Raw genomic sequence first — 19793 nt, forward strand, 5'->3', positions numbered from 1 at the left:
AATTTTGACTTTTATCTCATACTTTGAACTTTTATCTCATATTTATTACTTTTTATCTCATAATTTTAACTTTTTATCTCATATTTATTACTTTTTATCTAATAATTTTGACTTTTATCTCATAATTTTGACTTTTTATCTCATAATTTTGACTTTTTATCTCATACTTTGAACTTTTATCTCATATTTATTACTTTTTATCTCATATTTATTACTTTTAATCTCATAATTTTAACTTTTTATCTTATATTTATTACTTTTTATCTAATAATTTTGACTTTTTATCTCATATTTATTACTTTTTATCTCATATTTATTACTTTTAATCTCATAATTTTAACTTTTTATCTTATATTTATTACTTTTTATCTAATAATTTTGACTTTTATCTCATAATTTTGACTTTTTATCTCATACTTTGAACTTTTATCTCATATTTATGACTTTTTTTTATATCTCAGATTGAGTACAGATTTTCAGAACTGAAAGTGATGGGGACAAATTGGCCATTTTAAAATGTGGTAGGGACGTGTCCCCAGTGGAAGTGACACCTACTATAGCCATATTATACTTCAATAGCCTGCAATTTTGAAGCACTTATTTCCATTTTTTGCTACTTTATACTGTACTTCTACATCACGACATTTCAGAGGGAAATATCGTGCTGTTACTCTGCCATTTTAACAACTGTAGTTACTGTAGTTACCTTTCAGATTAAAGTAAGAGGAGCTTATAAAATACAACACATTATTAAAGATCAAAATGGTTGTATATGTCTTGCCAGCCCTTTAAAAAAGGCACGTGTAGTTGGGGCCCCTTTGTCGCATGTTTCAGCTCAAGATTTCTTATCAAAACTTCTGAGTTGGTTTCATTTAAATAAGTTTTTCAGGCCCAAAGTGGTCAAATCATTCAACACTTCACACAAAAGGAGAAAAGGCAGAACATGAATACAGATTTATGTAGCAGAACTTTAGTTTCTTAGTCCCATCAGTCATCTCACTACCCCCCTGATTTCTCTTGAGACCCTTTGGAGGAGCTCAAGCCTCAGGTTAGGAAACACTGGACCGAGGCTGACTGTATATAAAGTCGGCACACAGTCACATCGATGCATCAAAACTTAAAATCTAATAATATCACAGGTAACAGCAGCCAAATATTTTACTGATAATGCTTCAGTACTTTTACTTAAGTAGGATTTTGAATGCAGGACTTGTACTTGTAATGGAGTATTTTTAGACTATTGTATTGGTACTTTTACCTAAGTAGGCTTAAGGCTTAAGGCTCGCTTTGCCAATGTGACCACTCTGCTATAATTTGAGCCACATACATAATGAGATTCTCAGTCATGTAGTCACTGTGTAAACTGATCGTATATATGGCCTGTGTGTTTGCAGTTGAAAGCCTCATCCTGAGCCCAGAGGATGTGTTAAGCATTTTTGGGGGGAGGATAATATTTGCCTGCAGGCGATGGATTTTTTAAATTCTTTTTTTGGCCAAATGCCTTTCCCCTTGGCACCACAGCAGTCTGTGCATTGTGAAGTGATATCCCTGCATATAAAAATTCACTGCTTTAACTGGGTCAATCTGAAGCAATCAGAATGAGAAATCCTTCATGCTGTACAATACCACCATCAAGATATTCCTACATTTGAATGTTCTAATTGTACAGATGGGAAAAACTAGAAACTTGAATGGTGATTTATTGCAGCGAGTGTATTGAGAAACCACCCACAGCACATGGCTATGTACTGAACCGTAACAATGCAAATCTGTGGGCTGTTGGCTCTAGCACATGCATGATTTCTAACAACACTGAGTAGTTTAAATGAATAAGTACCAATGCACTCATACACTGTGGTGGAAAGTTAGCTGAGAAGATTGATGCCACACTCACCAATCTCTCTCTGTCTCTCTCTATGTACTCTACGGTTAGCTTAGCTTAGCAAAAGAGCCTGACTCTGCCCAAAGTGTCCCTAAAGCTTGTTAATTAACAGAGACAGGGGCCAGGACCCTCCTCAAGTAAATGTACAAAACCGACCGTTAAAAAATTTAATTTTTGTTTTTATACTTTTTTCTTTTCTACCAAAACAAAAAAATATGAAAAAGGCCTGTCTTGCCCTCGGCTTCACCGGTTCAACGATGAAGCCAAAGTGTGTTTTGTGTCTCGAAATATTAGCTTGTGGATTATTGTTGTGTCTTTCAACTCTGATAACCCATGGTAACCTTGTGTTTAATTTTACAACACTATGAACTGTGGGTAATTCCTTTAGTCAAACTCAGACAGAAACGCAGACTTACCCATAGTGGCCACAAAGGGCTCAAAATGAGAGCCCTCACGCACTTGACGATGAGACAGTGGACCCATCTTAAACCCTTGCTGACTTACCGGCAGTCTGTGAGTCTGTGAGTGACGACATTGGGACTGGGCCAGTCTTCACCAAGACGCTTGTATATTGCAGATGTTACGTGAGCAAAATCCAGGGCGCAAAACAGTCTGATACACTTGTGATTTGCTATATAATATTAACAGCATTAACATACTTTCAGGCGGTGTTGCAGTGAGACTGTTAAGGTGCATTTGCTATATAAAGAGCTGTATTGAAAACCTGAGGAGAAACTGGAAAAGATGAACTAAATGAAATCCTTTGTATTTTCTACAAAGCTTAAGGGCTGTTTCATCATTTAATACTGTCGCAGCCGGTGTTAAATTCTCACCCAGTGCCAAATCACCTTATTAGTGCGTGTTTCTTACGCTACAATAGTGTATTACATGGAGAAATGCAGATGGCTGGAGTTGATGGGAATTTGTGGATTACCAGAATATGTGATGCAACATGCTCCAGTATGTTAATTTTAGTTGTGCATTATTTCGGAAGAACGGTCGCCTGTTTTGCATCACATCAGCCTGCTGAATATGATCGTCCTGGCAGTGTAACTTATTCAGCAGTGCTGCTGTATATTCACGTCTCTTATAATGTTATTTAATCATATTTATACAAAGTCATCAGTACAAATTACTGTTATCTTACTGATTTAATTGCAGGGATGCAGTGTATTGATAGACTGGACAGATCATGATTTTCATTTCCATAATGCTGTCTTTCCTCTTCGTCTGGTTCATTGTACACTTTATATACTTTGACATAACTTAACAGGCTCCGGGCCCAAACATCTAAGACGTACTTCTATAATATCTACTGATGCTGATCTTCAGGGACAGTAATTCCAATTAATGCCACAGCGCTAGTCATATAATTATGTACCCAGAGACCTGCAGGTAGATGAGGTTCATAATGTGATGTATATTACATGTTGTTGGAGGATCCTCCGCTAATTAAGAGGAGTTGAAGGCAGCAGACTCTTGTTGCTGATTTGATGCTGTGGGAAATAAAAGTCAGCACAACAGCTATCACTTCTGATAAGGCAGCAGCTGGTCTTCTGTCAGACTTTACATCAAAATATATGCAAAGCAATCAAGGTTCATTTATTTGTCGTTCTGCAACACATGGCTGTGCAACGAGACGTAAGTTTCCCTTTATGCAACTAGATTTAAAACTCTGTTCACTGTGGAGGAGGTGAGTCTCAGTGGAGGGTTACATGTCGTGACTTCTTGAGGTGAAATATAATGTGTTAATTAACGAGCTTTAGACGTGTGGTAGATAGTTCTAGTTACCTTTTGTTTTTTCCCTTAGTCCTCAGTTGTTCAAAATGTTTTTGATCCATTAAAATTGACACACACATAACACATAATTTAATATCACTTAGACGCAACCTTTGTTCACAACAAGGACAGTCTGGGGAACTTTTTATCAGGTAGTGTTTTAGGGAAAAGCAGGATATTGATTGCAATGACCACTTCTGAGCTTAATTGTTCCAGAGGACTCGCAGGACAACACCGTTCCGACAAAGCAGCCAAGGACTTTCCCTGTGAACCGTGGATCTGAAAGAAAATCAGCATTTTCTTGGACGAGCTCTCTGTTGTGAATCAGGAAAATTAAGAGCCTTAAAGAAATAATGTTCCTGAAGCATTTTCTAATTAGCAGGATAAATGTGCAATGGAGCCAGAAATAAAATGAAGAAAATCATTGAAAATATAATAACTCTGTCTGTTGTTTCATCACATACCAATTCATGGCAATGTCTGAATGAGAATAAGAAGAACCTCTCAGAGCTTCTTGCTTGGATACCAACCTGTCAGAATATTTTGGCATTTATAGTCATGTTCAATGTCCAACGAGTCCTTGAATTGTTAATTACAAAGAACAGGTTCATGATGCAATATGCACTCACAGTTTTTATCATCTACTCCACAATGGAGTAGAAAACAAACCCGCTGAACAAAACAAAGGGAAAGCACCTCTCGGCAAAGCAGTCACAGGACTTTGAAGTTATCTAACATGTCTTCAGAGAGACTGACTTTGATGTTCAGAGCACTCCTCTCAAACAGTGACACATTCCCCTGAAAATAATTGTCAAACGTGTTCCTGAGCACATTGACTGCCCTGCAGGCAGCACAGGCATGAACTCTTGTTTATTCTTTGTTCAAAATGTCTTTTGACTGTTTCATAAACTCTCATCGTTCGGTGTCGGGAGTTTTGCTGCGTGACATTTAGCGGCCTTGTTGATTTTATTTTCTTTTGCTTGTGAGCTGTCACATCTTTTACTTTTGCACAACAATATCAAATACATACTACCGCGTAACCAGTCTCCAAGAGGTTGTTAATCTAGAGATATAGTTACGCGATAACGTCGATATTTCTGTGATCATACACGGTGAAAAGTGATACGCAAGGGCATCACTTTGTGTTGAAAAGTAGTGGAAACGTAAGGGGCTCCGATGAAAAAAACTGTTGTTTTGTTTTGTTTAAACGGTCTTCCACATATGTGATATTAGGCAGTGTAATGACGGGATTGTATGAGGTCAGAGTAGATGATGACAGCGGGAAACCACTGCAGTGCATGAAAAGGGAAGGCTACTACAGAGCCAACGATAAAAAAATACTCACAACAACATCGCCCGACAACATCACATATATATCCAATATCCAATATCACTGCCTTAAACTGTGACAGAATACAAACAACCAAAGTGATATTGTTAACAATATTAGCTAAAGATGTTACGGGGGAGGCAACAGCCAGTTTGAGCAGATGCTAATGGCGCAATAATTTCTTGGTGCAAGCGATGTTTCAGAATATTTTAGTCGATTATGCCTTCGCAAAGTGGTGGCGCCCCGGGCGTAAATGTGTTACGTCTTGTGAAACAGCAGCTCCTGGGTGCAAACAAAGAGCACCAGGTAGTACTTGAACAGAGCTATTGTTTTTATTGTTGTGCTCAAATTTCACTGCCTGTCCCCAAATCCACTCCCCTTTGTGTAAACAGCGAGAATATTAATTGTTACATTGATTGCATTCAAGGCAATCACACATTTCATAAAAAGATTAAATTCAGAACAGCAAACTTATTAACTTATTTTGCAAATAAACCTAATGAGAAGTAAAAAGAAACTGCTCTTGAGAAAGGAATGGAGCCATAAGATTACAGCTGTAATTCCCATCATGAGTCACAAGCTGAATCATGCTGGTTGTTTCTTTATATTTTTGCATAAAACTTTTAAATTGCTGCCATAAAATACCTTTTTTCTGATCTGTTTCTACCAGGAATGTGTGCTTCCTAAATTTCATTGGCCACTGCTGTGTTTTGCCGGATGGCGCCGCATCCTGTTGTGCAAAAGTGTTGCCGCCATGCTGTGTCAATGGGCGGCCATGTTCCAAAAAGCTAAAATCAGTCAGACCACGACCTAATTCAACCTTCAACAGTTGATCCAACTTCTTTCGGAAAGCGGGTTTTGAATGGAGAAGGAAAAAGTTAAGTATAAAAGAATCAACCGTGTGAATGTGGAATGACCCCAGTGCAGAGAAGCGTGTTTCAGCCTTCCTTAAACTGATGTATGAGTGCATCTGAGGTCTAAACAGTCCACTGCTGCTCACATATCTTAATAAAAACATGTAACAGAAATCATTACAAGGGAAGAAATGAGCACACAGTCAAAACTTTGCTCAAAACTTCTGTGCTGATATTCCTCCTGAAGCTCCAGCCATATACATTTGGGAAGATCTTCTGATTCTTCTGAACCTCCTCCAACATCACAGATTCATTCCGGGCCCTCGTCGAATATATCATCCCACTCTTTCTCTTAAAATCTTTGCTTTGAAGTTTTTCTGTGAAGGCAAAATGTCCAAAACTAATCAAAACTTATGTAGTTTATTGACAGATTGTGAACACTGGAACGACTCCTCTGGCCAGTCAGCCAGAGAACCCCTCTAGAAAGAAGTGTTGCCGCTCTCCATGTAGGAAGCCGATCGCATCTCTCGCCTCGCTAGGAGAACCCCGGTGTCGCAGGTCTGCCGTGTTTCTGTGTGCTCGGCAGCTCCGTCGTGATTGTATTTACATTTCATTGCCCATTTTTGCATCAGTGACAGCAGTGGCAGGGGAGAATTTAGCTCATATTTTATTAAACCAATCTGCAGCTATCGCAGTTGACTCAGAAACTTGGCAGGTCGTGTGGAAATGGGTACTTTTTAATTCATTATTTACCACGTCCCAGTGACACACACACACACACACACATACATAGCTGCAGTGCTACACATGTAGATGTGATTGGGATGCAGTGTGTATGTGTGTGTGATTCCTCTGAAATCTAGAGACGTGCCAGAGGAGGTGCCCAAGCATTGTGTGTGTGTGTGTGTGTGTGTGTGTGTGTGCGTATGTGGGTGTATTTTTAATTTGGATCCCCTGGTCCACATTCAATCCATTTTTTTCTTTTATTTGGTCACTAATGAGGCTCCTATCTCAGTTCAAAGAAAAGGAATTTCTTTCAAGTATCATTGCAACTTTGGGGCTTGTTTATCAGCATCATTATGAAGTCCGCGAGAAAAAGACACAGTTTATGTTGAAACATTTATGGCATTAGGCTTCAGATACGATTATTTCGCTGCCGGACACGCGGACAGGTTACTACGTCTCCGGCACCTCCGACTCTCCCCGGTCTGATTGACTGTGAAATGACCTCTTTAGTTGTAATGTGGTAAAGTGAAACATAATATCTCTATAGCAGCCTAAGCTCAATGACTCATGCAGCATTAGCTCTGCTGCTTCCTCTCAGCATGCACAGGCACTTGTAGTTGTTTTCACATGCCCATTATGCATGCTTGTTGATGCCTCGAGACATGGTTATTTTTTTCCTCCTTCATTTTTCAGCCCGAGCTTCGACTGATGTTGCGCTGAATTGCGTGAGCCAACTTTGACCCTTGATGTTTCTTTGAAGAGGCCTCTAAATAGGCTCGTTCCTCTCTCTTTCTCTGCAGGCCTCTGTGCTTCCTCCAGAGCGCCATAATGGCCGTCCTGGACCGGAGCCAATTTACCTGATGTGTCAGTGTGACACACTGGCGGCCCAGCTTGCTTTCCATGTACAGCTTTTCTCCCTTTTGTGCGTGCCAGCATTCTTGAATAGCACTGCAGCATTGCTGACAAAATAGTTACCTACCTCACCCCTGAATCCCTTCACACACACACACACACACACACACACACACACACACACGTCCTTTCTCTTTATGGATTCAAAGCCAGTCTTCTCCGGCTCCTTTGTTCCCCACTCCAGGCTGGGCTCAGATCCTCTCTGCTCTCTGTAAGCCCGCTCTGCTCTGTCATCAGGATTACAGGCTGTGCTGTAGCAGATTAATGACTGACAACTCTACACTCCTCTCAGCATTGCGAGGCACACACAGAGCTACGAGGAGGAAGCGTGCGCCTGGTTGTGAGGGAGAGAGGAACAACTGCGGGGGAGATAATGCATTGTGTTGGTCTGAGAACAATATGTTAGCTGTGAGATTGCGTGTGTGCGTGTCAAGTGGAATCGTGTGAGAGTGTGTGCGTGCGTGTGCCTAGCAGGGTTTGTGTGCGAATGTGGCAGCAGAAGGTTTTTTTTTCACTTCCACACCTGAGTGCAGCTCTGCAGGAGTTAAGACGGTGAACACGGAGGCCTCAGTTGAACAGTTTCGCGTGTGTGCTCTTGTCTCGAGAGCCCAGCAAGTCCGGTACATGTTCCCTCCAACAAACCTTCCCAGCAAAAAACAAAAAAAAAAAAAAAACGATTCTGTTTCTAACCGTTTTTTTGTTTGAGGCAAAGCGGAAGCTGGCAGCAGTCGTACAAATCCAAACAAGCCGGCAAACAAACTGAGAGCTAACACTTTCCGAAGTTTCGAATAAATTAGGCCAGGATCTCATACCACCTCAGAGCCTCATACAAGCAGCTTATGTGTGTCATGAATTACTAAGTAGTAATATTTGGGGCTTCTCACAGCCATCAAACAGCTGAGGCTTAATTTCCTGAGACTTGCCCTGGAGTGTCCAGGAAAGTGGGCTGTCTGAGCCGCCATCTGAGGACTGAGAGGCGTCTGTCCCTTTCATGTGATTGTGATTAGAAATGTATGTTTTCTGTTATAGATCCACAGTCATTTATCTACCCTACTGTGCTAAATAATAATAAACTTATGCCCTTGTGCTATATTATACTTTACACTCATACTTCAGAGGGAAATATTGGACCTCACAGGATTTACATAACAGCTGGAGTTGGTAGTTACTACATTTTACATATAAAAAGATATGATGTAATTTATAAAATAAGGATTAAACCAGTGCTTTTTGACTTATCGCAAAAAAGCTGTTTCTACTTGAAGCCTCTCGTCACGATTCAGAGGTCAAAGAGTCGTTAGCAGGTCCAGCAACGAGAGATTCCCTCGAAACTTCTCAGATGGTTTCACGTAGATAACTGTCGAACGTCCGCAAAGGTAAAATTAAACGACATAAAAAGAAAATACTAGAGAGAGAAAAATAGCACAACCTCTTTTTTATTCTCACCTAAAGACGTTATGACCCGTCCGATTTATCTTGTGACCCTTTGGGCGTCTTTGTAACTGTTTATAAAGTATTTAAAAAACTATTCCACCTCAGTCAGCTATAGCAGGAACTACTTACACATCAGTATCAATATACTAAACATCTATTGATTAAGATTGGTAACACTTTGTAATCAGCATGTATTAATCTATTATAAAGGTTTATCATTTTTCAATTTGAGAAAGTCACAGTTTGTCATAAAACTAATGAAATATGAGACTGTGAAAATAAGTAATTACAGCCAATGGACACATGAATGACTTTGTCTTGTTAAACGCTCCCGTGAGGCATACGGAGGAGGCGGGACTTCACCTCTCTATAAAGATACAGATCATTTAGTTGGGTCAAACAGGTACCGATACAGATAATCGTTTACTTACTCATCCCTACTAAAAACTATAAATCCATTATTAATTTTTTCTAAAAACAGCTGCCTGCTGTGGCTTAAAACAGTGCTATTAGAGGGATGGGAGTGAACCAATCAAAATAATGAGCCGAAACTCTCTTTTAAGCTCCATAAAGCCGAGGGGAGCTGCAGAATCAGGTGATAACTCTCTGTATACGAGGACACCCTTTCACATTGTCATTTGATGCATTGTTATTATAAAAGCATCAATTATAGCTGCTTTACGTAAAGGGTGAAAATATTTCTTCCACTATGGCTTAAACCCAGAATGAAAAAAAGAAAAAACACACACAACCAGCTGTGGTAAAATACTTTTATAGAGCAGTAATCCATATCTGAAATATAGCATCCAAGCAGAATAGCTCTGTTATGTACAGAACTCAACTCACTCATTTTCTCGATTTATATATGCTTTTTTTCTGTAAATATGTTCATGTGTTTAAGTGTGTGATTGTGTATGTATGTGCTGTATGTGCATGTAGACACGTGTAGTAGCTTTTCATCAATTACAGTATATTAAAAGTTTTAAATACAGGTCATAATAATTCTTTTTAAATGTCTCTGGATATAAAAGCTGGTGTTCTGACCCTCATTAGTCCATTAATGAAGATGAATCCTCCCTTTCTGTCTTCTTCTCTCTTTATAAACTCTGTTCATTTCATCTTTTATAAATATTCTGCTGTATTGCCTCTTGTACTTTGCTCCTTGCCCCCTTCCACCCTCTGTACAAGTTTATTCTCTTTCTATCTCCTAATTGCTTCCTAACTGTGAGTCATATTGTGGACTGAACTTTTGCTTTTATTTGACTTCAGCACTTTTACTTTCCTGCGCCAGTATCAAACCTATAAGTGCTGAAGAGGCATTTTAAGAGCAGTAACAACATGTGCGCCCCGATCAAATCATTCCCATCAACTCCAACGGCAGCAGCTAAAACCATAACCTTTGTAACTCCTTCTCCTCCCACAGTTTTGTGTTTGCATTTTAATTCTCCGGTTCATTCCACGCTTGTTTTTTAATCGGATCTCCATCATTTCGTGGTTTTTCTAAGAAGGGTACGCAGTGCATTACAGTATCAAAACGTCTTTTGCTCCGTCCTCCAGCGCTCAGAGGAACCAGAAGCATTTCTTCCTGTTCTTCTTGGTGGTGGCAGGGGGTCGCACTGGTTGGGGGGAGTCTTGTTGGTGAGGTGTGGTGGGCTGGGGCGTGGCGGGCTGTGGCATGCCCTCGGGAGGGTCTCCCACCTTCCATGTGCGTACCACCTGGCCTTCCTGCAGACGGAAGTCATGCTCTACACTGGAAAGAGAAAGAGAGAAAGAGACAATGCGGGAAAAGGTCAGTGATTTGAGTTTAAACCAGTAAAAACTGATTTTGACTTTGGGACAGCATAAACAAGTTGTAAACACAACACTGACATGCTGTATCTGATATCACCATGTTGGTGTTGTTCCTGGTACATCAAGATTGCTGCAGCAGTAGGACCATCATTGCAACCGACCATCGCGCTGTTGTGATGTCATAGCTTTGCAACTAGGACCGTCATTTCAACTTACGACAAAGCAAGTCCACCTCTGAAGCAAGTGAGCTCTCACCAGTAAATTTTCATAACCAACAGATCCACAGATAATGCCATATCCACTGCCCTTCACTCAGTCTTCACACACCTTGAGAGTGCTCAACACCGGAGCCCCCCATGGCTGTGTGCTCAGCAGCCTCCTGTTTACATTGTACACCCATGACTGCACTCCCAGAGAACTCTGTTGTGAAGTACGCGGATGACACCACCATCATTATAAACAACAATGAGAGTTCATATCTGGAGGAAATCAACCATCTTTGGTGGTGTGCAGAGAAAAAACTACTGCTTAACGTCAGCGAATCCAAGGAGCTGATTGTTGATTTTGGAAAAAAGAAAGTGAAGACACACACCCATGTCTACATCAGTTGACTTGGTAAGGTTTAGGAAAACATGATGTGGGTTAAAAATATAGCCTTTCACAAAATGAAACTTGTGTTTGAAAGGATAACTTCTCCCATGTGTGTTATTTCCTAGTCGTAGTCCGAGTCTATGACATTACTGAAGCGTGATTGGTCTGTTGCAATAATGTTCCAGGAACAACACCAACATGGCGATATTGTGCACACTGACATAAAGTATCATCACCTTCTTAGCCAAACAGTTGCCTATTTACATGCCAGCACTAATGGTTTATCAAACAATTGCAGTCGTTTCTGGCCAAGTGATGAATAAAGGTACATTTTCACCCTCTTTTAGCTCCATTTTTGTCCTCCTCCAATTCCTGAAGGAAATATCTGGCTCTTTAGCTGCTAAATGCTCCACTGTGTTCACCAGCTATAGTAGCCAACTGTGTCTGTTTGCCATTTTGTGCTGACCATGTACAATGGGTTTTAAGCATCACAGAGAAGTAGTGAAGTCTCCCGCATCTGCCACTTCCTAGTGGACAATAATGAAGCTGTTGACAAAGTGAATCAAGCTCTAAAATGCTGAGTATCACAGAAATGTTGCAGCGCAATCCCAGGACTGCAGTTGACATACACACACCACAAACGGAAAGTCAGCAAAGGTGCATTGTCAGTCACATGACAGTATAGCTCAGGGGCTTCGCTGCCGAAATGAGATGTGAACTCTGATGCACCCCTGCAGAAGCTATAGGTAAAGGTAAGCAATAATAAATGAATGCATCTGCAATAAAAGGAATAAAGACAATATTTGCTTGGTGAATTACTTTTGTCAGCAGTTACACATTGGGTAAGCTTTCCCCTCGTGAACTGATCCCCCCCCCCTTTTCTTTTTTTTTATTCATTTTACTTTGCTGCTATTCTTGCTTATTATGCAGTGGCCTAGTTAGCTGGTGTTTCTCATCACGGCACAGATGCTGGAAATAAAGAGGACTCCCTCGGTTGAGGATACGAGGAGAGAAGTGCTGCAGAGGAAACAAGGAGGACTGAGCTCAGCAGCAGCAGCAGCAGCAGGGCCTGGAGAAGAACAATGAGGACTCTCACATTCATATCCATCTGACTTCATACCTCCCACTCCCTCAGTCACTTAAATACTTCACGCTGGATGCCCACTAGTTATCTAAAAAAACAGGTGAAACATCAAACTCCAGACAGGAGCACAGTGCAGGTAACGGTCAGAGTAAACAGCGAAAAAGTGAGTGGGTGCAAAGAGCAGTGGAGAGGATTTCTTCCCTCCGCAATATTTACAGCAGGTAGGAGAAAAACGCCACTTCAACTAAACCTCTTTGTGGCAGCTGGGACTGCTTCACAGCTTGAAACAAACCTCCAAAGCTGTGTAAAATGAGGCACTAGTCAGTAGCAAACTAAGTGATAGAGTCGGTCGCTGCTGTTCTACCTCCCTGAAATGAATAGAGTAAATAAAGTCCTCCGTTCCCCCATCTTCACAGCCTCCCTATTTGTGCCACCATACAGCCTCCTATAGAGCTCCCCAGTGGCTCTTGCCCTGCGTCCGCTGTGTTCCCTCTTTGTGAAAATGAATAGCCCCGGTCCACAGCTCTGTGTGATGAAGGCACATTGGCGCTGTAGGGAGCTGTCCACCCTCAACCTTAATTATCTGCACACTGAGCCCACAAACTGTGGCAGGCAGGATGCTGTGAACCTAACACCGCTCTTTCCGCTGCTCTTCCTCTGTTCTCTGCTCACATCTATGCTTTTTTGGCTCCAGGCTGTGCCCCACCTCGGGTCCTGCCTCTGGGCAAATTAGGTGTGTTTTACAGATGATGCAGGCCATAATACAGGTTTCAGAGAGAGATGATGGTGCTAGTGTGTTGACCTGAGCTCATAGGTGGCCGTTGCAAGCCCATTCTACCCAGAAGTGGAACTAAAGCTGAAAGGAATGTGTTTTCGCAGGAGTTGTTGTGCGTACTTGGATGTTTGACCTTTACTTTGCAGAATGATGGATGTGTAGAGTGTGACACTAGAAGGCTGTTTGCGCATTAATCTGCTCAAGGTTATATGATAGTGTGGAAGTCAATCACGATCCAATATGCAACAAGAGAGAAGATGACAGCATTTTAGTATTGGGGCTTGACTACACTTTCTTAAGGCAAGTTCAGTGTCATTAACACATCCAACACCGGAGTTTATCACAGTCTCAACATTAGAAAAAGTTCAGAGCATACATCATTTTTACTCAGGTGTGTTTTCTTTAGATCAAGAGATCATAAAACTATAACACAAATGTTTAGATGTCTCAATAACAAGGTTTAAAGAAGACAAACTGAAAATAAGGTACACAAGGTCGACCACATGTTAAATTCTGGATCTCTGGGCTTCTGGAGATTTAGATTAGATTATTTTTTGGGGGTTTGTTTAGTTTTAAAGCAATTCCACATCTACTCGAGCTGCTTAGGAGAATGCTAGGAAAGTCCTCCGACTTTCCATCACTCACCAGCGGGTGAGTAGATAATAACTGAATTTTCATTTTTGGGTGAAGTGAAGCTAATGTTTTTGAGAAAGAACCATATCAGACAACTGATTATTAAAAGCATCTGAAAACATGTCTGGACGGGATCCCTCCTGTATTTAATTTAGAGCTGCAACGATCAACCAGTTCTGAATGATTAAATTAATGGCAGACTATTCTGATTATCGATTAATCGGTTTAAATAATTTTTTAAGGAGGAAAAAGTTATGTTATAAATGTGAATACTTTGTTTTTTTTGTTTTACTCCTCTGTGACAGTAAACTGAAGTCTTTGGGTGGTGGACAAAATGAGAAACACTGATTGAATTTATTGAGATTTTTCACCATTTTCTGACATTTCATAAACCAAACAGCTAGTTGATCAATTGGGAAAATAATCAACCCATTAATTGACAGTGAAAATAACTGTCAGTCGCTGCCGTAATCTGATTGTATTATACCTCCATGACCTCAGAGTTTACACATCAAAGTCAACACACCTGCAGGAAAAGTTGGTATTTCTTGCGGTAAAGCTTGTGTCAGTACACTATCCATTCCCGCTGTGTGACCTTACTTATTCCATCCTCAGAGATTTACTGTTCAAATCTCTTTTTTTTAATCATTCCGAATTGGGAGACAGTGACCTTGCCCAAGAGCACTACTCCAGCGCATCTCTAGAGGGGGTTGAATCAGCAGATTTGTAGTTGCAACATTATTTGCCTGGAACTCAAGGTTATCCACGACTGTCAGTTAAAACAAGAGGAGAAAATGAACGGTAAAATTTGAGGGAATATTGTGAATATTACCGGCACTTCTTGTGCGTATAGCACTTTTATTTAGTTATTTATTTATTTTTTTACTGCAGTCAGATGACACATAAGTGCTGATGGTCAGAAGAAAGAGCACGGTATTGCACTCTCTGTAGATGAGGGTATTAAGTGCAGTCAGATTGGATTCAGGCGAAAAGTTTGACAAGCTGAAAACAATATTCTAAACCAGTATTTTAAAATAATAAAAGTATGGAGGTTGAGAGGGGCTTCATCTCTATTTCATCCTTCCATCTATAAAACATTCATACAACAGCACCAGCAGGAGATCATCATTTCTCCTCCATCTCTCCTCCTCTGTGCTTCTGCTGAGTGGCGGAGGAGACACTTTGAGCAGAAATATAGCAGCGCGAAGGCAATCAACTCAAAATATCTTTGCAATTTTCTCTCCTATAGGCTGAATATCTTTTTTTTTTTTTTTTTGTAAAAAGAGAACATTTCATTTCGGCAGGAATTACACGAGCAGTCGATCTCTGTGGAGAGCGCTGCTCATTTGTGATGAGCTACCGCACCCGCCAATGCATGTATGTGCCAACACACACAACAGATAAATGTGCATGTGTGCACATCGACGCTCCACCGTCTCCTGTGACCTCCACAACCCCTCAGCATCCACACACACACACACACACATCCAGACACACACATACACACAACAGCTTTCCTATTACTACCCAGGAGAACAGGCTGTACCCTGAGGTATCACACTCTCCTCGGACTATTATTCTGAGACGGTCCCGTCAGCTGCTTGGCTGTCACACCGCGTCCCAAACTGTGGTCGGATTTTTAAAGATCCTTCTCCGATACACCTGCATCAGGATTCAGATTGCACCGATTCTGGAGTGAGATGTAAACAGAGTGTCACAGAGTCTGACATTTGGTTCTGGCTCATGATTGTAATTCATTCGACCGGACGTGATTTTGTTCGGCTCATCCATTTCAATGAACTCTGCAGCAGAACGACACTGAATGCTTAATAATAAAGATCCTCCTCAGATATTGTTTAATGTGCTGCCTTAGTGTTGTTTGAGCATGATTGTGTACTGTGTATATTCTGAATTCTGTTAATTAGCTGCAGGTTTCGCCGCAGTGCACGGCTCTTTTTTTATTGCTCTTAAGGCGAAAGTTAAGGTAAATAATGCCTTATATCTGTTTTTTGGGTCATTGTCCAGTGAGCAAGTGGGCATATTGGTGACTGTAGCTTTTCTGCTTGTAAATCGCTTTCAGATCTTTTGTTGATGATGCGGACATGTCCAAACACATCTAGGCCTAGTGTTGATAATAACAACACAAAAAAGTCATCGTTACAGATGAATCCTCCTCCTTCTCCTGCACCCTCTGCCCAGCAGCCAGCCTTCACCTACACCTAACACTACACTGAGTGTTTCCAGCAGGTGAGAACGTGTCTAACAATCTCCTGGTGAGTGCTGCATGTGTGAAAGGGCAGGGGCAAGGGAGTTCATGTGTAAAAAATTGCTTATGTCAACCATATCACTTTGGAGCGTTAGCATGCTAAACACAAAGTAGAGCTTAGGTATTTGGTCAAAAACCAAAGTATTAAATAAAGAGAGGATTTGACCTAATGACGATGCTACATTACAGTTATTTTTACATGTTTAATTCAAAAATCACAAATGTCAACCCACGGTGGTGCTAGAGGAAAAGTCAGCTGATCACCAAACTCAGTAGGATTCTTCTACCTGACGGACCATCAGTCTGACATTGCCAACCATTGAGCTGTGCATGCTGCTAGCCAGCCTGGAAAACTATCTCAAGATAATGTAAAAAATTACAAGCTGCAACAGCGTTGGCTGATATTGTTTTAACCTTGTGAGGTTTGGCAGGTGTTTATATAGAAGGTAAAGGTACATTTATTGTCATTTTTTAAACAAGGGTTTTAAAAAAAGTCCTGCTACATCTATTTTAGACGATGAGGATGAGTTCAGGAGTCTCACAGCCTGGGGAATGAAGCTGCTCTGTGGTCTGGTGGTACGGCAGCAGATACTTCTGTATCTTAAGCCAGATGGCAGCAGGGTGAACAGACTAGCTGAGGTGGGTGTCGTCTTTTAGTGTCCTTTGGGCTCTGTGCAGACATCTGTCAGTGGGGGATGGTGCAGGACGTGAACATGTTGATGGGCGTTGTGACTAGCTGGTGTCTGGTTTACAGTAAGTTTTTGAACAATGTCTAATATCTGGAAATAATATAATTAAATCAGTGTGTCAGGATGACAGACTCAGCTCAAGATAATGAAGTTGTGATCATGAGAAATTGTCTTACATCTAAAGATAATGAGATAATTAAGGTGTTATCTCAAGCTAGACACCCCGTCAGCTTGTTTACAATCAAGGTTCATTGTTGTCAGATTCATTTTATATATCGACAGCTGGCTGAGGCACCTTTTTGTCTGATGGCTTGAACCGATTGCGATTGACAGCGAGCAATCGGAGGAGGTATTATTTTGGGGGGGAAAACACAGAAATCACCAATCTTTGCATTTCAACACCTCTATTCATCAAGCTCACAGAGGTCTGGAAAAAATCTCATCAAGAAAACTGAAGACACACAGAAGACTTCACTTAGAAGATAGACTCAGGCAAGAAGTATTATTTCAGTTTGTATGGCTGGGAGGAGACAGTGTGACGGAGCAAGAAAAGACAGACACCGACACTGTAGACATGACTAATACCTCAGGGACACATCATCACATGATTTATGCGACCCACGTCGGGTTTGACTATGCGATATAATTTATGCTAATCATGGGATGCTAACAGCTTAAACGCACATCACGGGCAGTCAGCTCACATTACGCCACACACCTCTCAGCACAGGACAGAACAATATATTGTATTGAAACTATGTGAGCAAGGATACGAATGCTCAAGGTCAATACATTTGGCTTAATAACTAAGTGCTGAAGTGCTTGGCAGCGATTCAGAGTAAACAAGGGGGATTTTAAATAAAGTAACCTTGTTTGGCTTTAATGTTACAGCCTCTCCTCCGTCTTTGTCCTCCTGCTTGCATCTTTTTTTTCCCATTGTGTGATAATGAATGCCAAATATTTACATTTTCATAGCAATTACCCAGAAAGATTTTAGCTAATGTGACCTTATCAACGACCTCTGGCTCTTTCCACAGGGCTTTGTTTTTCAAAAATCAACAGCACAGCCCTTCCCAATGAGAGGAAAAGGGCAGCCTCTCACCTTGTTTGTATTTCTCTCCACGTGCATAAATAAATCACACAAAAATGTTGTTTATTGAAGAGACCAGATGAAGAACCTGGCAGGTGTAAGATCAGAGAAAATCCTCTGCATCAAATAGCTTTGTAAATAAAGAGCAAGTGAGGTAAAGATTGATTACCGAGGAAACATAAGCTAGGGATGAGGAAATAAAAGCAGATGTAGGCCGGGAGCTTACAGTCCCATCAGAGTCATCCTGTACCAGCTTAAGACTTGACCCGCTATTGTGGTCTAACTCTCAGTGCTTTGTTTACCATGCAGAGCTCATTGTGCCATGGGAAGATGCTGTACAAAATGCATAAATGAGACAAGCTTGCATACACTGAGCCAGCAGCCAAGAGCGGGGCTGGCAGTCCTGAGCATCCAGGATCTGTTCTGTGGGAAAAAAAAAAAAAAGCTGTCCACTGTGAATTCACACTCATTACTGGTTTACTTTGGGACTTCACTGTGCATGCATGCTGCTAACACCTCTGTCAGGTGTAAACTGGTCATTGAAAGTACCATAGAAGAGGTTGTGATGGCAACACAAATAGGACAGGTATGGCTGATGAAGGACACGACGAAACAAATGAACAAAAATGCCGACATTTTTGCAATAATTGACTTGGATGCAGCAGAAACAAGCTGTAAACACAACATTGGACATAATGTGTCATTTTTTAAAAGCAAAAATTTGAAAGTTTGGAAAATGTGCTTGAAATGAAAACAATCTTCCAGAAAGTCACTGCACCTGGCCAAGAAATAGTCTGGTACACGACCAACTGTAAGACAGTGAATTGCAATTTTTTTAGCAAGCCAGATAGCTCCACAACCGTGCAAAGCTGTCTTGCTCGATAACTCACAGTTCTATATTGATTTCCTGATTGATTTTAAATTGCCACAAGTTACACCTTTCTCTTTCTATCCAAAATCCTAAACCTGTCATCCTAACTAAACACTCAGCTTGCCCATGGTATCCCCCCACAACACAAAGTTAAATCGGATGTGTGGAAATACTTTGGACTCCAAACTAAAGAGTGACTGGGAGGCGAGATGCACACCATTACTTATCTTTTATTTATGCAGGGGCACCCAATGATTCATGATGACCTTATTTAAGATTGTTTGACTGTGTTACACCGGAGAGGATGTTCACTGAAGAAAGATATGTGTCCTATCTGTGATGCAAAGTTATAAAGTAACTATAAAGTCACTAGGAGTAGTGACATAATAATGCAGTAATGAGCATGTTGAACACTGTAGATGTTAAAGATGTTAATTTGTGATCTTTAGAGATATCGGTCGACAAGTTTTGTTACATCTGGACTGAACTACGCTAGCTGTTTCCTCCTGTTTCCATACTAAGCTAATCAGAGGGTATTGAATTCTCATCTAACTCTTAAAATCTTTGTACAGTTAAGGGGAAAAGAAGTGTCGGCTGATAGAGTCGAGTCTGCAGTTTACCTGTACGGTGTTGTTTCTCAATCACTGGGCAGGAAAGTCTGAGCTAGCACGATTAACCTTCTCCGTTACTGTGGGCCATGAGCTGCTGAACATGTCATTGCAATTCAGTGGAAGTCTGAGCATGAGGAGAGTTTCAGTGCAGTTAAACCCGAGTCAGGGCAGATCTGTGTCGATAATAGCTGAGCGCTGGCATTGAGGAAATTGGACCAAAATGTACTGTTCGGCTTCCCGGGGCTGTTGTGAGCCAAATTTAGTGCAACATATGTGACGAGGTGTGCTTACCCAGTCTGTCCTAACATTCACGCCAGGATTTTTCCCTCAGCTTGCGCCCACAATGGATATTTATCCAACGCTCAGCAGTCGGTAGACACAAAACTTTTCCTGTTATTAGGACATTTTTGTGAGCTATTACTTGTTGAAACATCACCAAGATATTACAACAATAAGTAACCGTACAGTAAGTCCG

The sequence above is a fragment of the Pagrus major genome, chromosome 12 (genome assembly GCF_040436345.1).
Source record: "Pagrus major chromosome 12, Pma_NU_1.0".
Taxonomy (NCBI): domain Eukaryota; kingdom Metazoa; phylum Chordata; class Actinopteri; order Spariformes; family Sparidae; genus Pagrus; species Pagrus major.